At 45.2% G+C, this 12,992-nt stretch overlaps 1 protein-coding gene across 2 annotated transcripts in view; it reads left to right on the top strand.

Moving 5' to 3' along the window:
• LOC143767931 (uncharacterized) overlaps positions 1-12,992 on the top strand; it is a 60,687-nt gene that overhangs the window by 30,901 nt on the left and 16,794 nt on the right. The gene's annotated exons all lie outside the window — the stretch shown is intronic.

Raw genomic sequence — 12,992 nt, forward strand, 5'->3', positions numbered from 1 at the left:
AACGAGGTTTAAATTTGGGAGAGGAGACCTTCATAGGAACAAAGCGGGAAGAAAGCCATACCAAATCCCCAACGCGTAGTCGGGGACCCACACCGCGGCGGCGGTTGGCAAAGCGCTGAGCCCTCTCCTGTGACAACTTCAAGTTGTCCACCACATGATTCCAGATCCGCTGCAACCTATCTACCACAGAATCCACCCCAGGACAGTCAGAAGGCTCCACATGACCCGAAGAAAAGCGAGGATGGAAACCAGAGTTGCAGAAAAAAGGCGAAACCAAGGTGGCGGAACTAGCCCGATTATTAAGGGCAAACTCAGCCAACGGCAAGAATGTCACCCAATCGTCCTGATCAGCAGAGACAAAACACCTCAAATAAGCCTCCAAAGTCTGATTGGTTCGCTCCGTCTGTCCATTAGTCTGAGGATGGAAAGCAGACGAAAACGACAAATCAATGCCCATCCTACTACAAAAGGATCGCCAGAACCTGGAAACGAACTGGGATCCTCTGTCTGACACAATATTCTCAGGGATGCCGTGCAAACGAACCACGTTCTGGAAAAACACAGGAACCAGATCGGAAGAGGAAGGCAGCTTAGGCAAAGGAACCAAATGGACCATCTTGGAGAAGCGATCACATATCACCCAGATAACGGACATGCCCTGAGATAGCGGAAGATCAGAAATGAAATCCATGGAGATATGTGTCCAAGGTCTCTTCGGGACCGGCAAGGGCAAGAGCAAACCGCTGGCACGAGAACAGCAAGGCTTAGCTCGAGCACAAGTCCCACAGGACTGCACAAATGACCGCACATCCCTTGACAAGGAAGGCCACCAAAAGGACCTGGCCACCAGATCTCTGGTGCCAAAAATTCCCGGGTGACCTGCCAACACCGAGGAATGAACCTCGGAAATGACTCTGCTGGTCCATTTATCCGGGACAAACAGTCTGTCAGGTGGACAAGACTCAGGCCTATCAGCCTGAAATCTCTGCAACACACGTCGCAGATCCGGAGAAATAGCTGACAAGATAACTCCATCTTTAAGAATACCAACAGGATCAGCGACTCCAGGAGCATCAGGCACAAAGCTCCTAGAAAGAGCATCGGCCTTCACATTCTTTGAACCTGGTAAATACGAGACAACAAAATCAAAGCGGGAGAAAAACAATGACCAGCGGGCCTGTCTCGGATTAAGGCGTTTAGCAGACTCGAGATACATCAGATTTTTGTGATCAGTCAAGACCACCACACGATGCTTAGCACCCTCGAGCCAATGACGCCACTCCTCAAATGCCCATTTCATGGCCAACAACTCCCGATTGCCCACATCATAATTTCGCTCGGCAGGCGAAAACTTCCTGGAGAAAAAGGCACAAGGTTTCATAACAGAGCAACCAGGGCCTCTCTGCGACAAAACGGCCCCTGCTCCAATCTCTGAAGCATCCACCTCAACCTGAAAGGGAAGTGAGACATCGGGCTGGCACAAAACAGGCGCCGAAGTAAACCGGCGCTTCAACTCCTGGAAAGCCTCCACGGCAGCAGGAGCCCAGTTAGCTACATCGGAGCCCTTCTTTGTCATATCCGTCAAAGGTTTCACAATGCTAGAAAAATTAGCGATAAAACGACGGTAGAAGTTAGCGAAACCCAAGAACTTCTGAAGACTCTTAACCGACGAGGGCTGAGTCCAATCAAGAATAGCTCGGACCTTGACTGGGTCCATCTCCACAGCAGAAGGGGAAAAAATGAACCCCAAAAAGGGAACCTTCTGTACACCAAAGAGACACTTTGAGCCCTTCACAAACAAAGAATTTTCACGCAAAATTTTAAAGACCAACCTGACCTGCTCCACATGCGAATCCCAATCATCAGAAAAAACCAAAATATCATCCAGATAAACAATCAAAAATTTATCCAGATACTTCCGGAAAATGTCATGCATAAAGGACTGAAAAACTGAAGGCGCATTGGAGAGCCCAAAAGGCATCACCAAGTACTCAAAATGACCTTCGGGCGTATTGAATGCGGTTTTCCATTCATCACCTTGCTTAATGCGCACAAGGTTGTACGCACCACGAAGGTCTATCTTGGTGAACCACTTGGCACCTTTAATCCGGGCAAACAAGTCAGACAACAGCGGTAAAGGATACTGAAATTTGACAGTGATCTTATTTAAAAGCCGATAATCAATACAAGGTCTCAAAGATCCGTCCTTTTTTGCCACAAAAAAGAATCCCGCACCAAGGGGGGAAGAAGACGGACGAATATGTCCTTTCTCCAGAGACTCCTTGATATATGAACGCATAGCGGTATGTTCAGGTACCGACAGATTAAACAGTCTTCCCTTAGGGAATTTACTGCCTGGGATCAAATCTATAGCACAGTCACAGTCCCTATGAGGAGGCAGTGCACTGGACTCAGACTCACTGAAGACATCCTGATAATCAGACAAATACTCCGGAACTTCCGAAGGCGTAGAAGAAGCAATAGACACAGGCAGGGAATCCCCATGAATACCACGACAGCCCCAACTTGAGACTGACATAGCCTTCCAGTCCAGGACTGGATTATGGGTCTGTAACCATGGCAGCCCTAAAACAACCAAATCATGCATTTTATGTAAAACCAGGAAACGTATCACCTCGCGGTGTTCAGGAGTCATGCACATGGTAACCTGTGTCCAATACTGCGGTTTATTTGCTGCCAATGGCGTAGCATCAATACCCCTAAGAGGAATAGGATTTTCTAATGGTTCAAGAGTAAAACCACAGTGCTTAGCAAATGACAGATCCATAAGACTCAGGGCAGCACCTGAATCTACAAACGCCATGACAGGATAAGACGACAGTGAGCAAATCAAAGTTACAGACAGAATAAATTTAGGTTGCAAATTACCAACGGTGACAGGACTAACAACCTTAGCTATACGTTTAGAGCATGCTGAGATAACATGTGTAGAATCACCACAGTAGTAGCACAAGCCATTCCGGCGTCTATGAATTTTCCGCTCATTTCTAGTCAGGATTCTATCACATTGCATTAAATCAGGTGTCTGTTCAGACAACACCATGAGGGAATTTGCGGTTTTTCTATCACATTGCACCGAATTAGGTGTCTGTTCAGACAACACCATGAGGGAATTTGCGGTTTTGCGCTCCCGCAACCGCCGGTCAATTTGAATAGCCAGTGCCATAGTATCATTGAGACCTGTGGGAATGGGAAAACCCACCATAACATTCTTAATGGCTTCAGAAAGGCCATTTCTAAAATTAGCGGCCAGTGCACACTCGTTCCAATGTGTCAGCACGGACCATTTCCGAAATTTTTGGCAATACACTTCAGCCTCGTCCTGCCCCTGAGACATAGCCAGCAAGGCCTTTTCTGCCTGAATCTCAAGATTGGGTTCCTCATAAAGTAAACCGAGCGCCAGAAAAAACGCATCAATATCAGCCAATGCCGGATCTCCTGGCGCCAGCGAAAAAGCCCAATCCTGAGGGTCGCCCCGTAAGAACGAAATAACTATTTTTACTTGCTGAGCAGAGTCTCCAGATGAACAGGGTCTCAGGGACAAAAACAATTTACAATTATTCACAAAATTCCTAAACTTAAACCTGTCTCCGGAAAACAGTTCAGGAATCGGTATTTTAGGTTCTGACCTAGGATTTCTGATAACATAGTCTTGTATGCCCTGCACACGAGTAGCCAGCTGGTCCACACTTGTAATCAAGGTCTGGACATTCATGTCTGCAGCAAGCATAGCCACTCTGAGGTAAAGGGGAAGAAGAAAAAAAAAAAAAAAACTCAGAATCTTCTTTCTTATAATCCCTCTTCTGCAATGCATTAAACATTTAATCAAGGCCTGGCAAACTGTTATGACCCCAATGGCGAGGGTCTCAGAGGAACGTGGAAGTCTGCAGAATACAAAAATCCAGCTCATAGGGCAGTGGTAACTGGGTTGACCATATATCTACTCCTAACGCCAACACTAGAAGTAGCCGGGGATCATTCCTACGTTGATTCTAGATGACACGCGCCAGCCGGAGAATCTAGCTACCCCTAGTAGAGGAAAACAAAAGACCTTTCTTGCCTCCAGAGAAGGGGACCCCAAAGCTGGATAGAAGCCCCCCACAAATAATAACGGTGAGGTAAGAGGAAATGACAAACACAGAAATGAACCAGGTTTAGCACAGAGAGGCCCGCTTACTGATAGCAGAATAAAGAAAGGTAACTTATATGGTCAACAAAAACCCTATCAAAATCCACACTGGAAATTCAAGAACCCCCGAACCGTCTAACGGTCCGGGGGGAGAACACCAGCCCCCTAGAGCTTCCAGCAAAGGTCAGGATATAGATTTGGAACAAGCTGGACAAAAATGCAAAACCAAAACAAATAGCAAAAAGCAAAATGCAGACTTAGCTGATATAACTGGAACCAGGATCAGTAGACAAGAGCACAGCAGACTAGCTCTGATAACTACGTTGCCAGGCATTGAACTGAAGGTCTAGGGAGCTTATATAGCAACACCCCTAACTAACGACCAGGTGCGGATAAAAGGAATGACAGAAAAACCAGAGTCAAAAAACTAGTAACCACTAGAGGGAGCAAAAAGCAAATTCACAACAGTGGTCCCTTCCAGATGATGGTTCTCTGAAAGTCTCTCAGTGGGTGCTGTTGTGGCGAGAATAAAAAAATGGATTACTTACCGGTAATTGTATTTTATGGAGTCCACGACAGCACCCACTCACTTCCCTCCCTTTAGTAGCACATAATAGAGATGTGTATGTAATTCACTCCGGGTGATGGTAGTATACAGTGGCATGTAAAAGTTTGGGCACCCCTTGTCAAAATAACTTTTATTGTGAACAATTTAACAAGTTGACGATAAAATGATCTCTAAAAGGGCTAAAGTTAAAGATGACACATTTCCTTTGTAGTTTAGGAATATATATATATATATACACTCACCGGCCACTTTATTAGGTACACCTGTCCAACTTCTTGTTAACACTTAATTTCTAATCAGCCAATCACATGGCGGCAACTCAGTGCATTTAGGCATGTAGACATGGTCAAGACAATCTCCTGCAGTTCAAACCGAGCATCAGTATGGGGAAGAAAGGTGATTTGAGTGCCTTTGAACGTGGCATGGTTGTTGGTGCCAGAAGGGCTGGTCTGAGTATTTCAGAAACTGCTGATCTACTGGGATTTTCACGCACAACCATCTCTAGGGTTTACAGAGAATGGTCCGAAAAAGAAAAAAAATCCAGTGAGCGGCAGTTCTGTGGGTGGAAATGCCTTGTTGATGCCAGAGGTCAGAGGAGAATGGGCAGACTGGTTCGAGCTGATAGAAAGGCAACAGTGACTCAAATCGCCACCCGTTACAACCAAGGTAGGCCTAAGAGCATCTCTGAACGCACAGTGCTTCGAACTTTGAGGCAGATGGGCTACAGCAGCAGAAGACCACACCGGGTACCACTCCTTTCAGCTAAGAACAGGAAACTGAGGCTACAATTTGTACAAGCTCATCGAAATTGGACAGTAGAAAATTGGAAAAACGTTGCTTGGTCTGATGAGTCTCGATTTCTGCTGCGACATTCGGATGGTAGGGTCAGAATTTGGCGTAAACAACATGAAAGCATGGATCCATCCTGCCTTGTATGGAGCATCTTTGGGATGTGCAGCTGACAAATCTGCGGCAACTGTGTGATGCCATCATGTCAATATGGACCAAAATCTCTGAGGAATGCTTCCAGCACCTTGTTGAATCTATGCCACGAAGAATTGAGGCAGTTCTGAAGGCAAAAGGGGGTCCAACCCGTTACTAGCATGGTGTACCTAATAAAGTGGCCGGTGAGTGTATATATATATATATATATATATATATATATATATATATATATATATATATATATATATTGTAATTTTTTTACATTTTAAAATTACAAAAAGGAAAATGGGCCAATGCAGAAGTTTGGGCACCCTGCATGGTTAGTACCTAGTAGCTCCCGCTTTTGAAAGTATCACAGCTTGTAAATTCTTCTTCTAGCCAGCCAAGTGTCTTTCAATTCTTGTTTGAGGGATTTTCATCCATTCTTCCTTGGAAAATTCTTCCAGTTCTGTGATATTCTTTGGTCATCTTACATGCACTGCTATTTTGAGGTCTAGCCACAAATTTTCAATGATGTTCAGGTCAGGGGACTGTGAGGGTTATTGTAAAACCTTCACCTTGCACCATTTGAGGTAGTCTATTGTGGATTTTGACATTTGTAGAAGCGATCCTCTTTTCAACTTCAGCTTTTTTTACAGATTGTGTTATGTTTGCATCAAGAATTTGTTGAAATTTCATTGAATCCATTCTTCCCTCTACCCGTGAAATGTTCTCCGTGCCATTGGCTACAGAACAACCCCAAAGAGTGATTGAGCCACCCTCAAGCTTAATGGTTAGAGATATATTTTCCTGAAAATCGGTGCTTTTTTTACTCCATTTGTGGACAAAGAGTACTATTTTAACCTCATCGGTCCACAGGACTTGTGTCATGATCTCTGCAGGCAGAGATCACAGCAAGCCTATAGAAGGACAAGCTCTCGGAAGATGGAACTATACTGACCATGAACTAAGCCTGCCGCGCAACTAGAAATAGCCAGGTAGCATTTCCTATTTATAGCTAGATGCCCAGCTCTGGCCTAAGACCTAAATAGCTAGCAGAGGGAAATATAAGACCTGGCTCACCTCTAGAGAAATATTCCAAAGAAGACAGTAGCCCCCCACATATAATGACGGTGAGTTCAGATGAAACAACAAACGCAGCAGGAAAATAGTCTTAGCAAATTTGAGGTCCGCTTACTAGATAGCAGAAGACAGATAGTATACTTTCATGGTCAGCAGAAAAACACTAACAAAACACCATCCAGAGATTACCTTAAACTCTGGCATTAACTCATAACGCCAGAGTAGCAATCCCTGATCAACGAGAGCTTTCCAGACACAGTAACAAAACTTCAGCTGTGAACTGGAACAAATAGGCAAAACAAAACATGGACAAAAGTCCAACTTATCTAGTAGTAGTCCAGAAGCAGGAACAAGCACTGAGAGGCATCAGATAACATTGTTGACCGGCAAGAAACCACCAGAGAAATGAGCTTAAATAGCGACACCCACTACTGATGGAACCAGGTGAAACAGGAAAGAGGATGACAAGTCCAATTCCACAAGCGGCCACCGGGGGAGCCCAAAATCCAAATTCACAACAGTACCCCCCCCTCAAGGAGGGGGCACCGAACCCTCACCAGATCCACCAGGGCGACCAGGATGAGCCCTATGGAAGGCACGAACAAGATCAGAAGCATGAACATCAGATGCATTGACCCAAGAATTATCCTCCTGGCCGTAACCCTTCCAGTTGACCAGATACTGGAGTCTCCGTCTGGAAACACGAGAGTCCAAAATTTTCTCCACAACGTACTCCAACTCACCCTCAACCAACACCGGAGCAGGAGGCTCAACTGAAGGTACCACAGGTACCTCATACCTGCGCAATAACGACCGATGAAAAACGTTATGAATGGAAAAGGACGCAGGGAGGTCCAAACGGAAAGAAACAGGATTAAGAATCTCCAATATACTATAAGGGCCGATGAACCGAGGTTTAAACTTAGGAGAAGAGACCCTCATAGGGACAAAACGAGAAGACAACCACACCAAATCTCCAACACAAAGCCGAGAACCAACACGACGATGACGGTTGGCAAAACGCTGAGTCTTCTCCTGGGACAACTTCAAATTGTCCATAACCTGCCCCCAGATGTGATGCAATCTCTCCACCACCGCATCCACTCCAGGACAATCCGAGGATTCCACCTGACCGGAGGAAAATCGAGGGTGAAACCCCGAATTACAGAAAAACGGGGACACCAAGGTGGAAGAGCTGGCCCGATTATTGAGGGCGAACTCTGCCAATGGCAAAAAAGCAACCCAATCATCCTGGTCAGCAGAGACAAAACACCTCAGATATGTCTCCAGGGTCTGATTAGTCCGCTCGGTCTGGCCATTAGTCTGAGGGTGAAAAGCAGATGAAAAAGACAAATCTATGCCCATCCTAGCACAGAATGCCCGCCAAAATCTAGACACAAATTGGGTACCTCTGTCAGAAACAATATTCTCAGGAATACCGTGCAATCGGACAACATTCTGAAAAAACAGAGGAACCAACTCAGAAGAAGAAGGCAACTTGGGCAGAGGAACCAAATGGACCATTTTAGAGAAACGGTCACAGACCACCCAGATGACAGACATCTTCTGGGAAACAGGCAGATCTGAAATAAAATCCATCGAGATGTGTGTCCAAGGCCTCTTAGGAATAGGCAAGGGCAACAGCAGTCCGCTAGCCCGAGAACTACAAGACTTGGCCCGAGCACAAACGTCACATGACTGCACAAAGACTCGCACATCTCGTGACAGGGAAGGCCACCAGAAGGATCTTGCCACCAAATCCCTGGTACCAAAAATTCCGGGATGACCTGCCAATGCAGAAGAATGTACCTCAGAGATGACTCTGCTGGTCCAATCATCCGGAACAAACAGTCTATCAGGCGGACAACGATCCGGTCTATCCGCCTGAAACTCTTGCAAGGACCGCCGTAGATCAGGAGAAACGGCCGACAAAATTACTCCCTCCCCAAGGATACCTGTGGGTTCAGAATTACCAGGAGAGTCCGGGTCAAAACTCCTAGAAAGGGCATCTGCCTTAACATTCTTAGAACCCGGTAGGTATGACACCACAAAATTAAAGCGAGAAAAAAATAAAGACCAGCGCGCCTGTCTAGGATTCAGGCGTCTGGCAGTCTCAAGATAAATCAAATTTTTGTGGTCAGTCAATACCACCACCTGATGCCTAGCCCCCTCGAGCCAATGGCGCCACTCCTCAAACGCCCACTTCATGGCCAAAAGCTCCCGATTCCCAACATCATAATTCCGCTCTGCGGGCGAAAATTTGCGAGAAAAGAAGGCACAAGGTCTAATGACGGAGCAGTCGGAACCTTTCTGCGACAACACTGCCCCAGCTCCGATCTCCGAAGCGTCAACCTCAACCTGAAAAGGCAGATTCACATCAGGCTGACGCAACACAGGGGCAGAGGCAAAACGGCGCTTAAGCTCCTGAAAGGCCTCTATAGCATGAGGGGACCAATTAGCAACATCAGCGCCTTGTCTGGTCAAATCAGTCAGTGGTTTAACGACATCCGAAAAACCAGCAATAAATCGGCGGTAAAAGTTGGCAAAGCCCAAAAATCTCTGAAGACCCTTAAGAGAGGAGGGCTGAGTCCAGTCACAAATAGCTTGCACCTTGACGGGATCCATCTCAATGGAAGAGGGAGAAAAAATATACCCCAAAAAGGAAATTTTCTGGACCCCAAAAACGCACTTAGACCCCTTCACACATAAAGAATTAGACCGCAGAACCTGAAAAACTCTCCTGACCTGCTGGACATGAGAGTCCCAGTCATCAGAAAAAATCAGAATATCATCCAGATATATTATCATAAATTTATCCAGAAAATCGCGGAAAATATCATGCATAAAAGACTGGAAAACTGAAGGGGCATTAGAAAGACCAAAAGGCATGACCAAATACTCAAAGTGGCCCTCGGGCGTATTAAATGCGGTCTTCCACTCATCCCCCTGCCTGATCCGCACCAAATTATACGCCCCACGAAGATCAATTTTAGAGAACCACTTAGCACCCTCTATACGAGCAAACAAATCAGTAAGCAATGGCAATGGGTATTGATACTTAACAGTGATCTTATTCAGAAGCCGATAATCAATACATGGTCTCAAAGAGCCGTCTTTTTTTGAGACAAAGAAAAACCCAGCTCCCAAGGGAGAAGAAGATGGACGAATATGTCCCTTTTCCAAAGACTCCTTTATATATTCCCGCATAGCAGCATGTTCCGGCACAGACAGATTAAACAAACGACCCTTGGGATATTTACAACCCGGTATCAAATCTATGGCACAATCGCACTCACGGTGCGGAGGTAACGACCCAAGCTTGGGTTCGTCAAAGACGTCTTGATAATCAGAGAGGAACTCAGGGACTTCAGAGGGAATGGACGACGAAATAGAAACCAAAGGTAAGTCCCCATGAATACCCTTACATCCCCAGCTCAACACAGACATTGCTCTCCAGTCCAAGACTGGGTTGTGAGACTGCAACCATGGCAATCCCAGTACCAAATCGTCATGTAAATTATACAGCACCAGGAAACGAATAATCTCCTGGTGATCCGGATTGATACGCATGGTTACTTGTGTCCAGTATTGTGGTTTATTATTAGCCAATGGGGTGGAGTCAATCCCCTTCAGAGGAATAAGAGTCTCCAAAGGCTCTAAATCAAAACCACAACGATTGGCAAAGGACCAATCCATAAGACTCAGAGCGGCGCCAGAGTCAACATAGGCGTCCGTGGCAATGGATGACAAAGAGCAAATCAGGGTTACAGACAAAATAAACTTAGACTGAATGGTGCCAATGGAAACAGACTTATCAAGCTTCTTTGTACGCCGAGAGCATGCTGATATAACATGAGTAGAATCCCCACAATAGAAACACAATCCATTCTTCCGTCTAAAATTCTGTCGCTCGCTCCTGGACAGAATTCTATCACACTGCATACTTTCTGGCGTCTTTTCCATAGACACCGCCAGATGGTGCACCGGTTTGCGCTCCCGCAGACGCCTATCAATCTGAATAGCCATTGTCATGGACTCATTCAGACCTGCAGGCACAGGGAACCCCACCATAACATCCTTAACGGCATCAGAGAGACCTTCTCTGAAAGTTGCCGCCAAGGCGCACTCATTCCACTGAGTAAGCACAGACCATTTACGGAATTTTTGGCAGAAAACTTCAGCTTCGTCTTGCCCCTGAGATAGTGCCATCAAAGTTTTTTCTGCCTGAAGTTCCAAATGAGGTTCCTCATAAAGCAAGCCCAAGGCCAGAAAAAACGCATCCACATCGCGTAACGCAGGATCCCCTGCTGGCAATGAGAAGGCCCAATCTTGAGGGTCACCCCTGAGCAAGGAAATCACAATCCTAACCTGCTGAGCAGGGTCTCCAGCTGAACGAGACTTCAGGGACAAATAAAGCTTACAATTATTTCGGAAATTCTGGAAGCTAGCTCTATTCCCTGTGAAGAACTCCGGCAAAGGAATTCTCGGCTCAGATACCGGAGCATGTACCACAAAATCTTGTAAATTTTGTACTTTCGTGATGAGATTATTCAAACCCGCAGTTACACTCTGGAGATCCATTATTGTCAGGTGCACACAGAGCCATACAGAGATTAGGAGGAGAGAGAGAAAAAAGACTGCAGCAAGGCAGACTGGAGGAAAAAAAAAAAAAAAAAAATTCCAGCAGACTTCTTATAACTCTCCTTTCTCAACCTGGGTCTTTAACACTTTAGTGGCCGGTCAAACTGTCATGATCTCTGCAGGCAGAGATCACAGCAAGCCTATAGAAGGACAAGCTCTCGGAAGATGGAACTATACTGACCATGAACTAAGCCTGCCGCGCAACTAGAAATAGCCAGGTAGCATTTCCTATTTATAGCTAGATGCCCAGCTCTGGCCTAAGACCTAAATAGCTAGCAGAGGGAAATATAAGACCTGGCTCACCTCTAGAGAAATATTCCAAAGAAGACAGTAGCCCCCCACATATAATGACGGTGAGTTCAGATGAAACAACAAACGCAGCAGGAAAATAGTCTTAGCAAATTTGAGGTCCGCTTACTAGATAGCAGAAGACAGATAGTATACTTTCATGGTCAGCAGAAAAACACTAACAAAACACCATCCAGAGATTACCTTAAACTCTGGCATTAACTCATAACGCCAGAGTAGCAATCCCTGATCAACGAGAGCTTTCCAGACACAGTAACAAAACTTCAGCTGTGAACTGGAACAAATAGGCAAAACAAAACATGGACAAAAGTCCAACTTATCTAGTAGTAGTCCAGAAGCAGGAACAAGCACTGAGAGGCATCAGATAACATTGTTGACCGGCAAGAAACCACCAGAGAAATGAGCTTAAATAGCGACACCCACTACTGATGGAACCAGGTGAAACAGGAAAGAGGATGACAAGTCCAATTCCACAAGCGGCCACCGGGGGAGCCCAAAATCCAAATTCACAACAGACTTGTTTTCAAAATGCATCAGGTTTGTTTAGATGTTCTTTTGCATACTTCTGATGCTGAATTTTATAGCGAGGATGCTGGAGAGGTTTTCTTCTGAAGGCCATATTTGTACAGATGTCTCTGAAAAGTAGAACAATGTACCACAACTCCAGAGTCTGGTAAATCTTTCTGAGGGTCTTTTGCAGTCAAGAAGGGGTTCTGATTTGCCTCTCTAGCAATCCTACAAGCTGCTCTCACTGAAATTTTGCTTGCTTTTCCTGACCTTATCTGGACCTCCACTGTTCCTGATAACTGACATTTCTTAATTTAATTTCAAACTGAGAAAAGAACAACTTTAAAAAGCTTTACTATCTTCTTATAGCCTTCTCCTGCTTTGTGGACCACCACCATTTTCATTTTCAGAGTGCAAGGCAGCTGCTTAGAATAACCCATGACTGTTGTATTCTGGCACAAGGTTAGAGGTGGCTAGGTTTTTATAAAGCTGGGAAATTTGCATCAACTGCCCTTTCCTAATGATGATAGTAAACAAGCCATAACTCTAACAGGCTAATTAAGGTCTGAAACCTTGGTCAAAATTATTTTAGCACAGAAATATCCAAGGGTGCCCAAACCTTTGCATAGACAATATATTTTATTTTTTCTGCCTAAAATACAAAGGAAATGTGTCATCTTTACCTTTTAGGCCTTTTAGAGATCATTTAATCTTCAACTTGCTTAACTGTTCACAATAACAGTAATTTTGACCATGGGTGCCCAAACGTTTACATGCCACTGTATATTGAGGTATATGTTTATACATATT

This window comes from Ranitomeya variabilis, chromosome 4 (assembly GCF_051348905.1).
Source record: "Ranitomeya variabilis isolate aRanVar5 chromosome 4, aRanVar5.hap1, whole genome shotgun sequence".
In the NCBI taxonomy this organism is placed as follows: Eukaryota; Metazoa; Chordata; class Amphibia; order Anura; family Dendrobatidae; genus Ranitomeya; species Ranitomeya variabilis.